Source organism: Anser brachyrhynchus (assembly GCF_964034855.1).
Source record: "Anser brachyrhynchus genome assembly, chromosome: 4".
NCBI classification, from domain to species: domain Eukaryota; kingdom Metazoa; phylum Chordata; class Aves; order Anseriformes; family Anatidae; genus Anser; species Anser brachyrhynchus.
The window spans coordinates 9180877-9197365 of NC_137698.1; the positions used below are offsets into that span (position 1 = coordinate 9180877).

A 16489-nucleotide genomic window follows, 5' to 3' on the forward strand; every position below is an offset into this window, starting at 1 on the left:
CATTCAAAGCCTTCAAACAATACGCATATACATGTTGCACCCTTTACCTTACATTAAAATAACAGGCAAAGAGTGGAGTTCTTTAAAAATATCATTCAGAACAGGCAACTAAAGCCGTTTCATAGCTTTATTTCAATAAATTCAGTTTACTACTGGAACTACCCAATAAAGAAAAAATATAAAAGCTACAACCATCTCACTGTCAAATAAGCTCATTTTCACCTATAAAAGCATTTATATTTATTTTGAAATCACAGGCTCAAGCTGCATAGGAACTAAGAGCTCTCCCATTGACAAGTGAGACATTTGAGCTCCAGCTATCAACTTAATCTCATTAGGAAGGGTGATTTTGTGGGGGACTGGGGATGGGTGGGTATTTTTCCTGAGTAGGGAATTAAAGCGTGCAGTTAAGAGGAGTCCCATCCAGGCACTCAGCTTGACCTACAATTAGCCATCAGACGTTCTTCATTTACATGCTGGGCCCTAGCAAGTTTGTACCTCTTGCTGCAGCTTGCTTGCATACCGCTCCACAAATTGCATAATGTTTGAGCAAGCCTTATGCTTTCTCTTTCCTGGGGTATATCAAAAAGAGAAGGGTTTGTGGTGGAAACGAGATAGTTTTTGAAACATCCAGGTAACCGCCAAAATTATCCTCATGTTGTCCCTTTCTGATAAGCTACACCTTCCTCCCTAAGGCTATCATTAGAAATGGTTTTCTGATGGTGGCCTAAATACATCTGCCTAATATATGCAAAAGCACTTGGCACAACATGCAAGTCTTTCTGATAATGTGAGATCATATTTTGACCCCACATTTTTTAAACATTCAAGCTGACTTTTGCATATTCTGGAGCTGGAAAAGTAAAGCAAGACTGATCATGTTTAATATTGTAAAGTCACAATAAAAAGACACAGACCAAAACAAAGCAGACACAAATACCACAAGCAAAGTTTTAACTTGTATACCAGGAGGGCAGAAAGAGAAAGAGCTGTATTCTTCAAGACAAGAGAACAGACCCTCAGCAGCCACGGTGAACAGTTTGAAAAGCAATGATGCCACCTTCCCTTGTGTTTTGCCAAACTACAAAGAAATCAATGATATATGATGTCAAATTTTGAATGCTCTGGGATACACTGATAAGGTCACAGGTATACTGAATGTATTATAGAAGGAAGCATTCTAAATTTGAGATGGAGTGAAAGTTATTTCAACTTTCTTAAATTTCTTCCTTTTCAAACTATCACATTTTGTACCTTATGCTGTTAATTATAAAATACCGGCTACAAACAAAACAATGAAAATACTTTAAGACTCCAAAAATGAATGAAACTGCAAAATGGTTTAAAGTGATAACTCTAATCAAACATCTTTTCAGATGTCTTGATGCAGCCCTAGTCAATTATGCGTATCACGTAAGACACTATACTCTGTATTAAACTACATTCAACACTACAATAACTGTCTTTACAAGAAAGAACTACCAGCAAAACTCCAAACCAACATTTAAATTGCTATTAACACAAAAATTGATGATAGCTTCACAGATGCATTCACATAACGTACAAACAGATTTCTGAGTTCATACAAGTCTAGCTGCCAAATCAGAACCCTACTATTTTGTGCATGTTTCCAGCCCTACTAAAAGCAGTAAGTTGTGTGTTCAAGTAGCTCTGTGCATATAACTGAAGGTTCAAAAGATTTGAGCCAGAGGTAAGTACAGTAAAATGAGCCTGAATACCTTATCTTAGGCACCCACAGTATCCATAAATTTTGACTTTATACTGTTACTGTATATAATAAAACAGTGTTAACGTTTAAGATGAACATTCCGGACAAGCTTATAAACTATCCAGTGATTAATGCCCTTGTCTCATGTTTTCAATTTTCATTGCTACTGGAAGTCATATGTTATGATGTCAGCTTGAATCTGGATTTCCATTTTAAGCAAATCTAATTTAAAATTATGATACTAAGGCATATGGTAAAAACTGTTTATTTAAAAAAAATCATTTAGTTCTATACAGAATCATGCTGTTACTATGGTAGATGTCACATTCTAGTGCCACTTATTCAGCAAGCACACACAGTTTGGGCATATTAAACATGCCCTAAGTCAAATGTGCAGGAGTAAGATTTATCTACACTTAGATGCAACGTTACATTTGCCAACTTTGAGTGCAGGGGTTTGTAGGATTGGGCCAATGATAGGAAATTAATCAACTCCCCAGAGGGTAATGCAAATTCAATCTGCCAAAAGGATCAAGGAGGAGGAAGAACAGGAGTCTTAAAAAGATCTCTGAGCTGAAGAGAGTCTCGGGGAATATGCTCCTTTGGAGCCAGTGTGATGGAGATGTTTCATGGGGTCTGACACTCAAGAGGCACTCACCAATTTATTCTGCCCTTCTCAGCAGACTGGAAAACTCCTCACCAACTTACAAGAAAGTTTTCTGAAACAGGTGAGTTGAGCTACCTGACTGCCACCAAAGGGACTACTCTGCTCTCCTCTCCCAGTGCCATCCCTATAGTCCTGTCCTCACCCTCCGTTTCCCTTGGACTACCACTACTTTTCTCATGACCCTGTTTGTGACATCAATTTACAATGCTAAACCACATGACAGCTACCTCCTCCTCCTTCCCCCACCACCTCCCTGATCTACCCTAGCCAAAATAAATAGATTTCAGGTGTTTTTTTTTTTTTCTCCCCAAGACAACTCTTTACAGACTCAATAAAAGCCAAATCAAAAATCAGAGTGGTTTCAAGCCCAGGCCACGATGCAACATTTTTCTGAGTATTGCCAAGGTTATTCCATAATACTGATTGCTCACAGGGCTGGGGGAGGATATTCAGTTCTGCTGATGATTCATAAGGAATAAAAGAAAACAGGCATCTCAGCTGTATTGGCTCCATGTGAAATATTAGGAGAAAATCATACCAGTTGTTGAAGTTACTAGGTTTAACATTATTATTAATAGTATTTCTTCTCACCACAAAACAAATATCTGCGGAATACCACAATTAAGTTTAAGTCCTTCTCAAAGCTAAATCAAGCTCAAATAGGTTTATCAGATGCACAATGCATGAAAGACCACACCTTTTGTTACTGTATGTCAATAATACATGATATGAAAAGGTAACAAGTGGTAGTGCAGATATACAATAAAATATTTATACATAGCCATTGAAGTACAACAGTTCCCTATACTCGCAAAGCAGTAGCAGACACCAGCTGTACTGGTGCTGGAGCTACATTGGAGCTACTTCAACCATCACATTGGGAGGGCATTCAAAATGTAAGTAGTCACTGAAACCTCAGCTTGACTTCAGTTATAAATGGTCAAATGTTAAAATATTATTGCCAAAAGAGTGGACAATATTCTATAGTGTTTTACAGGCAGAAACTTACAATACAGTGTATGCCAGTTCAAAATTCTTGTGTCATATGCAAGTATAATGCTGAAAGTAAGGAATATTACATACTTTTTCTAGGCAATTCTTTGTATCTATTCATAGTCCTTTCTGTGTACAACTTACTAGTGCATTTTGTTTCTAAAATGATTGAAATCACTTATCACACAATGTAAGATGTTCAACATAACCCCTCTTCCAGAGACATTTTAAGCATAGAGTAACTCAGCCTTCAGAAGGTCTTCAGTGTGAACGGTAAAGCCATTTATATCTATGCAGATATACAACCAAATGTGATGTCTACAGCCATGCAATTAAATTGGTACTATTACTTTTGTACTCATTTTTATCACATTGAGGCAGACAAACTGTAAACAATAATAGCGGAGAAGGAGGCCCAGCATTTACTATCATGCAATTACACACAGTAAATAGATTGCTAACCTTAAAAGTATTCAAAACAAACAGCATTAAAAAAAAAAAAGTATTGCAAAAGGCACTATTTCTAAAATCAGCTTTAAAAGTGCTTGAACATCTAAACAAGAAAATGGTTTCTCAGAGGCATGGCAAGACAAAGATTTGGAAAAACAGAAAATGAATGGAATTGTAATGGTCTTAATTTTTTGTAGACCAGGTTTCAAAATAAATGAGGATAAAACTAGAAAAGTTTATGTTAAATTTATTTGTTTAGCTCAACCTTTAGAAGATAAGAGATAATTGAATGTTCTAAATACCTCCACAAACTTACTGGCACTTCAATGGTAATGTCCATTTTTATAAGAAAAGGCTACAATTTTATTTTAAACTTAACAGGCATCCATTCTTTCTCCTTTCAAAACCTAGGCACAAGTAACAAAGCACTAGAGTCTTATAAATTCTCCAACACCAAATGCAAATTAAGTCGTGAAATTGCTCTAGGAAATGTTCCAAGAATGCAAGCCCAAAGGAGTTTCAACACAATTTCTCAATTTCAGGCTCTTTATGACACTCAGGCAAGGTAACAGAATATTGTAGGGTCAGGAAGAGTTATCTGTGTATGGAAAGTTTTTCATTATCCAATTTCAACAACTTTCTGTATTTTGTTTGTAAGTTCTAAGATGAGATAGATGTTTACAAACAGAATAAACTGTAAGGATGGCAGAGGCTCCGTACATCGAGCAGCTTAGAAAGTTTTCATTCAGTTGGAAAACTGGATTGACAGTTTATAACTTAAAGGCTAGCTTCGTGTTTCTTAAATGGTTATCATATTAGTGGATTTCTCTCTTTTATTTAGAAATGTGTGAACTGCTTATTGGTGTTGTACCAGTCTGCCTTAGAAGTAAAATACACACAACCCCTACCCCATGATGTGAAAAGGTAAGAAAGGCTTACGTTTTATGTCAGCTGTGAGTATATGGCTTTACAGAGCCATCTCCAGCAAATTGGGGCTGCTCCCATAATGAAGAGAGTAATTATTTAATCTTTCAGCAATCCTCCTGAAAAGCCCCAAATCCTTTTTCTTACGCTCACGGCAGGAGTTTTAACAGATTGTTTAAACAAAGAGCTGCTGATTTTTTGCTCTGCCGAGCTACTGCTTGTTTATCCCAGGGGAGAGATCAGTCAAACGACAACTTAACTTACTAGGCATGCTATTATTTAGAAATAACCTGAAGGGGACTAAGGACATTTCCTGAACATGAAGTTTAGGTCTATCAAGGCCTCTCTGAAAATAAGACAGGGACCATGACAAGCAACCTGCAAGAGTCATGGTGCTAAAAACTGGTGTCAGAGTGCTGCCTATTCCCTTGGGCCACTTTCTCAGCTGGCTCCCTTTTTTTTTTTTTTTTTTTTTTTTAAAATCAAGACAACTTTTCACCATTCCTTGCTTGAAATACATGCTAGGTACCAAGCATTCCAAATAGTAAAATCATTCAAAAGCATATAGCTGTGTCTTTCTCAAGTAGCCTGTTTACTACAGCCTGCATCACCATCAACATCTCAGGTGTTTTCAGCTTTCCAAAGTGCAGTTGATAAACAGTAAATGTCCTGTGTTTAATACATGTTGGTGCTTTTTAACAACCATGGACTTCAAAGAAACAGAAAGAAATAATTCAGTTCTTACCTGAGAAACTCAATTTTCAAGAAATCTTGCCTTGCAGTTCAAGTACAATGGTGTAATCTACAACAGAGCAGAAAGACATATCAATTACATTTAATATTGTGCTTTTAACTTGAACATTGTAATTCAATCACACTTGAGCAAACTGACAGCTAAAATTTTAGCTACTATCATGCTGTGGCACATCTTTTATGGAGACTTATGCCAAGCAGTAATTCTTTGGCAACAATTGTACAATATCACATATACACACACTAACAAGAGGTACCTCTCTTCCTTTTCCAGTGTTTCTGCTCAGACTTGGAGATAAACGTAAGAGTTTTGATCTACTTCTACACATTACTCATAATGATCATGTTGTGGTTAGATTAAATAATTAAGATCCTGCTGACATTGTATTTCTTGTTACTAAACAACCCAATCAATTGAATTAGGCACTTTGGGAAGAGGTCCGTGATTGGGCCCAGATGCACTCAACTCCCATTAACTTCTAACAAGCGCTTCAGTAAAAACAAACAAAAATGTTTGCTTAAAATACAGATCTGATTACATCCTAGAGAACACTCAGTGAAGCCTAATTGTTAATTAGCATCCTGAAATGCAGCTAAACAAAGCACTATTAGCACCAGTTTCTACCAACCAAAAAAAAAAAAAAAAAGCTTCCCATCCAAAAAACAGCAGTGATGTTGCAAAGGCATTCAAGTCAAGACAACACACATATTTGTATGCACTACGTCCCAGTGAGGGCAGAGGGTATAAATTTAGTCTTTCGTGTCTGAAAATACAACTAGGTATCACAGCCAGTTACAGCTGCTGCTCTTTATCTGTATTTGGGGCCAGTCCTGAGTAAAGTTTTTCAATAATTGTTCACTGAGGACTCTTTGCTGACTTGATTTTCTAGAGACTCCCTTACTCTCAGAGACCAAGAATTGATTTGTTATGAGACAGTAAACATCTGCAGACCTCAAATTTTACATATATATATATATATTATTTTTTTTAATCGAGTTAGCAACATAGTGACAGCACATGCTGCCTCTATTCTAGGAGAATTTGCTGCCTTAACTATTACACCAAATTAACACCTGGCCTCCTCAAACAGCAGCACTCAGCTGAACACACACAGGAACAGCTTTTTGCTGCTCAAATATCTCCAGGAACCAGTGGCCAGGCTTTGTTCCCTGTGACAGTTCTCCAAACTGGTTATACAAGCGTGAGCTTCAAATTGCACTTCATTGATCAAGAGAAGTGGAGCCGGTGTTCAGTTTCGGTTCTGCAACCTCCCCGCTGACCTGCATGTTTGTTGGTCTAAACAAGGAGATTTCAGGAAATGAAGGATTTGCACTTTGTCCAAGTCTCATTTTCAGAGAGGGGATCTCTGTCCCAGAGGTACGTGTTGGTGTGGGGGGGCTGGGAGGAAAGCCAGTCACCCTGACCTGTTCTGTTTCTGCTCCCTATTCAATACAAACAAAAATAAATATAAATCTTAAAAAAAATAGAAATGGGAGGTGGCCTCCAGTTCAAATTCCTTTAGTGTAATTTTGCTACCTCTGGTGAAACTGGAAGATGTACAGGAGGTTACCAATTAGTTTGCTGAGTAATATTTTAAACATATTTTCACACATCTAGGTGATTTAATACTTTCAGTCAGTCCAAACCCAAAATTTGACGATTTGAAATAAAAATACAGTTTATACAGAAATTTGAAGATTTCATATATGCAATGGAGTGTCACAGTATAAACACAGGGGGAAAAAACAGTTAACCTGAGAAAAACAAAACAGAGTATTTCTTCGGTACCCTCCTGCTGCAAGAATTTCAACTTGGAACTCAAAAAAGATTTTTGTTTCTGTAGGCCATGAAAACATTTCTACAGAGACATTTACAAAAATAAATATCTTAACTTTCACACCTCAAAAACAAACAAGCAAACAAAAAAAAAACATACAATGTAAATAAATCACACAAGTTTTTGAGAAAAAAAAAATGTTTACTTTCCTAATGAAAGTAAGAAACTATTTCATTATATTCATATATGGGAAACAGAAGCCTAGAGTTTGTTATTTGATTATGATTGCTTCTTGTATAGTTTTAATCTGGTGCCTAACTCAATTCTAAAATCTGCTGCAATGGCATTATCTTATCTCCTTTTTCAAGTCTGCGTAATTTTAAAGTCCTGTTGCATTGCAACCTTGCCTTACACCTCCCAGCAACATTTCTATTATTTATTCTGGCTACATTGATTTGTCTGATTCTTCATTCAGAAGGCAACTCCGATTTGGAAACAAAAATCTAGTACTTCATGACTTGAGGTTGAGGATAGCCTTTGCTCAAATGCAAAGGGTTAAGACCCTTTTTTCTTTTAGGGTGTTATTTTCTGCATGAAGCTCTTCACAAGCCAAATGTTCACAACACATGCAGAGACTCTAAACAAAACCTACTGGGTTGGTGGTCTTTCCTTTGTTTTTGCTTTCATGTAGCCTTAAATAAAAAGGACGTGTGAAATTCAATTTTATATTCCAGAAAGTTCAAAAAGCCAAGGGAGCCAAAAATTCATCATCAGATTAGTACATTTACTGCCTATCCCAAACAGAGGAAAACTCTCTGTAGCAAGAGGCACTGTCCCCAGAGATGCTGGCAGTTTTTTCACTGCTTGAAGACCACCAGAGATTCCCCGTGGTATATTTATTGCAGAGACCCAGTTGTATACCCCCATTAGCAGATGTACTGTTCAGAGAGCTCCTTTTCTGAAGCACCAGGCAGCCTTAACTTATGCCCTAACTTAGCTTTTTTTCATCCTTCAGAGTACAAGAAAAGGAGATGGTAGGAAACTGAGGACAGGTAGAAATCCAGCTAAGACATGGTTTCCTTTACAGTTCCTTCAAAACTAGAAACATGAAATATAAAGTTTCACCCTCTTATCTAGAATATGTAAATTTCTACAATTCCGATCTCGGGCTGACAATGTCATAGCGGCTGCCCATGGAGCTGCCGCTGTCCATCTGCTTTACACTAATACAAGATCGCGATCAGATCTGGGTCATCTCACCTTTGAGTTTGTCACCCACATAAATTAAAAGATCACACCTAACAGTGCTTGTGTTAACTGAAGTCTGGCTTGCAGTCTAGCTTTAAATATTAACAAATATTTTAAAATATTTTAGTATATTTAGTCTTTTCCTTTCTACCCACTAAGGTGAAACCTATCTAAATAAATGAAAGAGGAATTTCTTTATACTTGCTCTTTCCTTTTTTTAATAGAGGAACACCGATGCAGTATGATTTCCCATACGTCTATGGAAAATTGACCAAATATATCTCTAGAATAAACTTTTAAAACACAGTTTTGTTTTGTTGTTGTCGTTTTTGTTTTGTTTTGTTTTTTTTAATCTTTATATTAGCTCATTGTAAATACCTGTACCTAATACTACATTCAGCATAATTACAAGCATTATAGTAGTCACATTCACAAATGCTGCCTAACCACTACTCTGGTGGTTTGATACACTTCAGCTTTCACAAGACATCTGTGTACATCGTCCTGGATGACAAGGATTTCACAACCAAGCCACCAGCAAATGCATGAATGGTTTAACAGGCCAAGTCACTGTCTGCCAGCAGCCACTGCACGATTCCCTGATGCTTAGAAGCAAGTAACTGGTACGCCGGGTGCCACTGGGAGGTGGCCACGCTCTCTTCTTTCAAATCAAGCAAGCCTTAACAGGAAAAGTAATACAGTAACATCAGCAGCTCCCTGTGGAGTGCTGACCTCGAATACATTTTAACAAGATGTTTCAGACTAATTAACAGATGCCTTTAAAACAATGAAGATGCAGAAGCTGACCCTTGTTATTCTGAACATACCGTATATACATGCTGTGTTACTGCTGAATTCCAAACCAAAATGTAGCCTAATAGTTTTAATACAAAAAATATGAGCAGCCTACATTCACAGCTCCAAGTAACTGCAAATGTTAGCTCATCTACGCATGCAAAACTGGAGTCCATTTCCCACATCCTCCACCATTGTTTTCAGTTTTCTGAGTCACAAGAAACACAAAAGAAATTAAAAATATGGTTCCGCATGTAATATTTTCCTTTAGTTTATAGCATCTGTATTTTCTATCACCTCCTTTTGTGACTTAATTATGTTTTAGGTTTACAGTGAAGAGCACGTATACCACAAGACAACGAATTACGAATCAGTTGCAGCAATAGATACTTGACCAGTAGGATGTCCTCACTTTTCAGTGCTTACCTTCTCAATCTCTTAGATGAGGTTTAACTGCAAGCAATCACTACCCCTTTCAAAGCTGTGTATTAGCCACCGAAATAAAAAAGGACCATATAAGTGCTCTTTGTTTGATATTAGCTGAGACAATGAAAGCCACCAAAGACCAGCATGAACAGCAAGTTTCATTTCTGCTGTCTCTGACAGCTACGTTCAACAAAATACCTGGTGGGATCTGGTTTATATTTATAATGGCAGCTGCCAGGGTCTTGGAGCACATCACTCATGGGGGCAATAAACCAAATATGCAATAGCTCTGGTCCACAGCCAGGCTTCCCTGACTCAGGGACTTAACTTTGCTTGCCCTAAGCACAGCCAAGCTGTTAACTACGCAGGAGGGGTAGGAGCTCTCAGGCTCTCCCACCTGTGAGAGTACAGACGCACCTAAAGGGACTAGGATTTGACCTGGATCCGGCTGCACTTCCTATCTTTTGCTTGCACAGAGGAGCAAAACCAACAGGGAAGTCATGGACACCAGCTTCTTCCTCCCTGAGAAAAAGAGAGGAAGAGTTTTGGACAGAAAGCTGGCTGAGAAACCAGGCTTCATATTACAAGTGAGGAAACTTCTTCCTGTTGTTTGATCCTCCCACTTCAGGAAAAGAGCACATGCTAAATACTGCATCAAAGACATTCTCGTTGCCATCATTACTTCCACCTGTCCACTGAAACACAACCCCAAGTAGCAGCTAATACCTCCCACCCCTGCTGGACACAGCATTTGATGATACGACATGAGCAGGATCTGTCACCTTTTGGGGACCATCTGCTCAAGAAACTGCTCTACTACTGAAGTAAAAGGTTTGGTCTCTGTCCCTTAAATAGGACATTTGGACTATAAACACCAATATGGGACAGTAAGCATGCTAAGAGCCTGTATAATGCAAAGTTTTCTTTTGATTTTTGAGAAGAGGATTAATTTCAAAGAAATAGTACTTACACCCAACAGTTTTAGGATTCCTCTCAGGACCCGTACCAAATCATCACCTCTCTGCCTCCCCAGAAAAACACTGCATACATATGTACCCTATAAATCATTGTGATTTTCAGCTGCTCGAATTTTCTATTCAGATAAAAGTTTTTGGATTTTTTTTTTGGGGGGGGGGGGGGTGGGAGAGGGGAGCAGGGGGTTACCTCCTAACACAGATCTTTTTTGGAAATGAATGTCTACAACCATTGCTGCTCCTACTGGAAGAAGTGAGATCAATAAACGAACAGCCAAGCAAACTAAACACTATGAAGTGAAATTAATGACTCAAATATCATAATATAGTCGTATCGTAAAACTTTTATTAACTGTTCAACTGTGTGTTTTTTTCCCCCAAAGAAACTAAACAGGAATACCCTGAAGTACATAATCGCATCATTTTTTGCTTCCATAAATCTGCTACGTGAAACCTGAACATACTTGGCTGTGAACATAACATTTGAGTTCACATCAAGAATCATTACAAAAAATCTGAATTAATCTATAAAACTGTTTCAAATAAACAGATAAACCTGGTCGCTTGAAAATAAGCAGGATCACACTTACTTGAAAATGCCTGGAGCTTTGTATTCTGGTTAAACCTAGGGGAGCACACTCCTATTTCAGAGGCTTGGCAGGCAATGCCCCAAGGCACGCCGCAGGAAGACCGATGGAGCTACTTTGCCTGCAGAGATTCTGCAGCAGGAATAACCAGCGCCTGAACTGCCAACGCAACTGGGACTGGGAGAGCACGTCACCAGCACTGTCATGCAGCGCAGGGAAGGCGACTAATTGGCAAAGGACAGGAGAGCCTTTCAAGGAGAGGGAAAATTCAGATGACTGAGCTATAAGATGTCAGGCTCCGGCAATATCCATAAACAGAAATGACACGAACACAGAGCTGTCAATTTTGTAATCAAACAACAAGGGACAGCCTTTTATATCTTCATCTCTGGGCTCTTGCCTGAACATAATGGTTTTGATAACTTTGGCTACAGACACCATGCTCTGAGACTCACTCAAGTATTTTCAGCCTTTGAATCACTCTGAGAAATTACGTCTTGAAGCTCACTGCAATATGCTACTCCTATCTGAAAGGCACGCACAAACCAAAAAGCAGAGACCGCTATCAACTGGTTTGCTACAGGCAAGCTATTTAAATCAAACTGCTGAGTCTTGACTGACTTTTTCTCCATTAAGAAAGGATTCATGGGAGGCTCTTTCACATGTTTTTTGTTGTTTGTTTGTTTTTAACCTGCATATAATATCTGGGGTGTTTTCTTCCTTTAAAAAGAAAGAAGCAGAATAGTTTATCATTATATTAAAAGCTTATCTAGTGTTTGTTTCTTCAGTGATCCAATCTTTAAGAGGGGTTTAGTAAGCAGCTGAATTTTAACTCTGTATTTATCAAGGAAAAACATGCTGCGCATTTATATACCTTTTAACTTTATTCCCCTCATCTCTTGAAACTGAGTCTCCAAAACAAAAATGTGTGTTATTCAGACTTTCAGTGCTAAATAGATTAGCCATGTTGTCCTTCAAGGGCCTCATTCGCTTGCTGGTGCATCCTTTAATCGCCACTAAAATTAGTGCACTATAAGACACTTGTGTTACACACTTTTTTCATTTGTGCACACTAACATATAAGTGACTACGTCGACAGCAGAAAACCTGGCCAAGCTGCGTTCTGTCCCAACATGTCTCTGAACAAGAAGCCTTTCTCCTTTGGAGCAGGACACCCTTCCTTCAGCAGAGCTGGACCATGCTAAAGCTGCTAGAGGACTCTGCACTTCAAGATGCTACCACTGTAGGGCAGGGATGCTGCTGGGGCCAGGAAGCAGCTTGTCCCATCCTGAACACAGTGCCAGCAGAAGCAGGAGGCAGAGGCAAGGCTGCTGCTTGCTCCCACCAGCTGCAGCATTCGTTTTGCTCTCAAGATAATGGCAAAAGTGCTGTGAGCATGTTATTCCAGACATAATTGTCCAGGAGCAGCAAGGAGTTTTTGAGTCTCATCCAGGGGCGCTCATATACAAGTCTATGTATACAGAGCATGTCAAATTTTTTTGCAAAACTTTCAAATCTGTGGTATTTTACCAACTCTGGGAAAGAAAAAATGAGAATTAGTTTTATGCCAGAAATGCCAAAAGAAACAGAACCTACCTTGCTGACGAAGCTTTTGTTTTCATTTCAAGGACCTACATTAAAAACCTTTGTGCAGACGCTGCCTTTGACTAGCAAACACCTCAGCGACAAGAGTTTAGGACCCTTTGGGATGCTTCAGGCTTAACTCAGCAAGGCAGCTGTGTTTCGAGGCAGCAGACAAGCTCCTCAGCGCAGGCGGAGGCGGGCGGCTCAGCGCGGGGCTGCCCGGCCCACCAGCAGTCCCGTAAAGCAGCGCCTGGGGGGCCCTGGCATTGTACTCAAAGCCCCTTTTAAGAGCCAATACGGTAAGCTGCGTAAGATATGATGTGTGGGGAGTCCCATAAAATCCTTTAATGGAAACAGCGGGCCTGCGTTTGAAGAAGTTTCAGCAGCCGTCACGTAACAGCAGTATAAGCAGCTCCAAAACCAACCACACGTTTCTGCATCGCTGCTTTCCATAAGAAAGCTTGCATCCTCAAGTCACAATCTACACAATAAACATCAATATAATGATAACAGAATGATTTTTTTCTCCTTTCTTATGCTAAACTGTAGAAGGCCAGGCAAGTAGGTTTAGAATGGACAAGATCAGCCTTCTTCATTCTCTGCTTCTGTGATTGCTGCTGGACCTTAAAGGATTACTCTTAAAGGACAATCAGAGCTCCTTCTAGGTGGAAGGTGGCCCACAGCTGTCTCAAAGGGATCTGCACAACACTCAAGGACCAGGACCGAGCACAACCGGTACTTTCCAAGTGTCTCTACCTACCTCTCCTTTCTTCCATTACATACAAATGTAATGCCCCCTCTCTTTCAGCAGAAGCCCTACAGACGTCTGCAACTGTCATCTGTAGTGCAGAGTATTCATTTATTTCCAGACAGAAGGGAAGAAGGGAGTCCACTCTGAAAAGCACTGCAGAAGCATGTATTGGGATGAAACCAGCAGCCTTGCCCACACTTACCAAGCACAGCACCTCCAGCTCTTGCTTTGCTTCTATTTCTGGATCCCTGGCTTAGAGAAAAGGCTGTAGGACCACCAGGAACATCAAGGTGCTTCTGCTTCACGAAGCCGCCTTAAAAACAGAGCCTGTGCTTATAACACTTTCCCTATCATGTCATCCGAAACCCCATTATTTTATTCACTGGCACAACAGAAGTGGCTGAGTGCGACTATCACGGTGTATTTGATGATCACCCAGAATTTATTTTTTGCCTAACTACCAAAGTTCATCCCCTAGCTACTCAGAGCCATGCCACCCGAACAGCCCAAAGAAAAAGCAGCAGCTCTGAGCAGGCCAAGAGAAGAGGAACACCAGAAAGAAGTCCTTATACACTGGACCTGGAAAGAAGCCGATCTCTCATATCTAAGTATGAACGGCAATGTAAATAATCAAAGGCATGGCCATAAAAACATGCAACGATCAGAAGTTAGAATTTGCGTCACCCACTATAACAGATTAGATTTTCATTCCTGAAAATGATATGAAAACTGGAGCATCAAAAACACTGCTTAAAGTGAAGTGTTTTTGATGTTCAAGTTCAGTTATTGCACTTTCACTCCTGCTATGAAAGATTAAAAACACTAACGTGGTCATAAGGGAATCCTCTGTTTAAAGCCAGAAACAATCAGAATCCATGGAGGAAGGAAGAAAGGGATTAATACAATCACCTCTTCTTGATCCTTAATTTGTGTGTGAGGGGACTAACACGTTGCCCAGTTTTCCACTGGAACTACCATTTCACATTGGTAAAAAAAGAGTCTTTGGAAACCAGTGAATGACTTTTTCACGACTGAGTATCTGGTTTATATTTGAGTATACAGGAAATAGAGATACTCCTAATCAGTCCTTTTTTCCTACTGCCAGAAATATGAGTGTGCAGCTTTACAGCCAAAGCAAGCTGTCATCCACTCCTCTCATACTTCATTCCAAAGCCCTACATTAGTGCAATATTGCAAATGAGAACCTAAATGCAGCAGAGCCACGAAAAGCAAAAGTTAGGATCCCTCTGATATGTAAGCGCATCATCCAATCTCCTTTTGTCTACCATTCTTGGGTTATTTTTGTAAACAATTTAATCTAATTAAAAACTCAAAGCAAACTCTATAGAAAACCACAAAAAATGTAGAAAAACAGTATTATCTGTCCCCAGTAAACCTCCATAAGAAAATATACCTTTTAAATTTCTGTTTGCATACACCATCACCTTCTTCCTGCTTACAAAATATAAAGTTATCACAAATTCCAGCTAGTGTAAATGTGTTCTTTTTCCAAAGCTGATTTTCTTTTTCCAGACAGAAAAGACTCTTGGCCATTTGTGCATGACAGTGCAAGAATCCTGGAGAATGGCTCTTACACCTTACTTAATGCACAGTCACTGCACAGATGGCTTATGTATATGTATATGCCACTAATCCAAAAAATTCTATGTATCAAGTTTATAATGTGCAGAGCAACTGCACAATTCAACAACACGCAGTAAATTTGCAATATTTAGAGTTCTTCAGATTCACTCCCCAGGCCCAAGCCATATGGGCAGCCCTACAGAAATGGGACTTAGATACTAGCTACCAAATGCAGATGCTTGCCATGCAACAGGAGCAAGTATTTTAAGCAGAATCTGCAGGAGATAAAGGTCGCTGTACCTAACATCATAAGTGACAGTTGACTGATCCATTTCCACTTTGTCTGCCAGTCAGGGAGGAAACCCCCAAAGGAGGGAGACATTTATATGCACACAAGGAACACTTTCAATCTGACTTAAAGCAGGCAACATGAAAAAAACTTTCAAGACTTATATTTTGAGGGGATCAGAATCTAGAAAATTTAAGCCCAGGTTGGAAAAAATATGACAAGCATTTTAAGCAAAATATGGCACAGTAGTTAATGTATTGTGACAAGACAGAAAATGCTCAATTTCCAGTACAGGGCACCTGAACAAACGTTTATTACCCTGGCCCACGTGCAACCCTCAAGTGCCAGACTGTATATGCTAATGTACCTTACTTCAAAGGTTTCCTTAAGCTATATCAGAAGGCAAAATCTCTAACACAGGGAATTTCAGCACTGACGAAAATAGGGCTGACAAAGTGCCATGCTGGCAAAAGGAAAAGACACCGAGAAGTGTTTAAAGATGCAAAACCTTTATCTCTCTCCAAATTGACTGTTGCTGTTTTCAATAGCTGCAAAACCTGTATCTAGGTGAGCTTTGTTCCATTTCAGGATAAAACAAAACTTGTTAATAATTTCCATTTCCCAAGACACTGATAGCCACTAAATTTCTGAATTACTTTGTGTTACTGGGTGCTTGCAAATCAGGAATTTGATCTTTTGCCACCTGGCAAGAGACAGATACAGCCAAAGCATTGCAAAGAAATCCTGTGGCAGCACAGTTTACTCTCAGAGGACTTGGGTCAGCTGCTGGGACTACTTAAAGGGTTGCTTGACAGAGGAGTTTAGAAGTAAATAAAATAAGAGAATCATTTTCACCAGGTGAGGACAAATCCCAATAAGGAGACACCCCCCTCTGAATAAACAGGCAGACCCCACTGAGGATTCCCATGAGAAAGGAGAGAGCGTTAAGTGAAGAAG

The 16489-nt window shown here is 39.3% G+C and overlaps 1 protein-coding gene across 14 annotated transcripts in view; it reads right to left on the reverse strand.

Moving 5' to 3' along the window:
* BMPR1B (bone morphogenetic protein receptor type 1B) overlaps positions 1 to 16489 on the reverse strand; it is a 261476-nt gene that overhangs the window by 150622 nt on the left and 94365 nt on the right. For 11 of the 14 annotated variants that reach the window (XM_080591065.1, XM_080591072.1, XM_080591073.1 and 8 more), the window contains one exon: positions 5509 to 5565. The gene's annotated coding sequence lies outside the window, so the exon portion shown is untranslated. Of the gene's footprint in view, positions 1 to 5508; positions 5566 to 5773; positions 6118 to 16489 lie in introns of those variants that run through there. The other 3 variants (XM_080591077.1, XM_080591074.1, XM_080591071.1) reach the window with 2 other exon arrangements.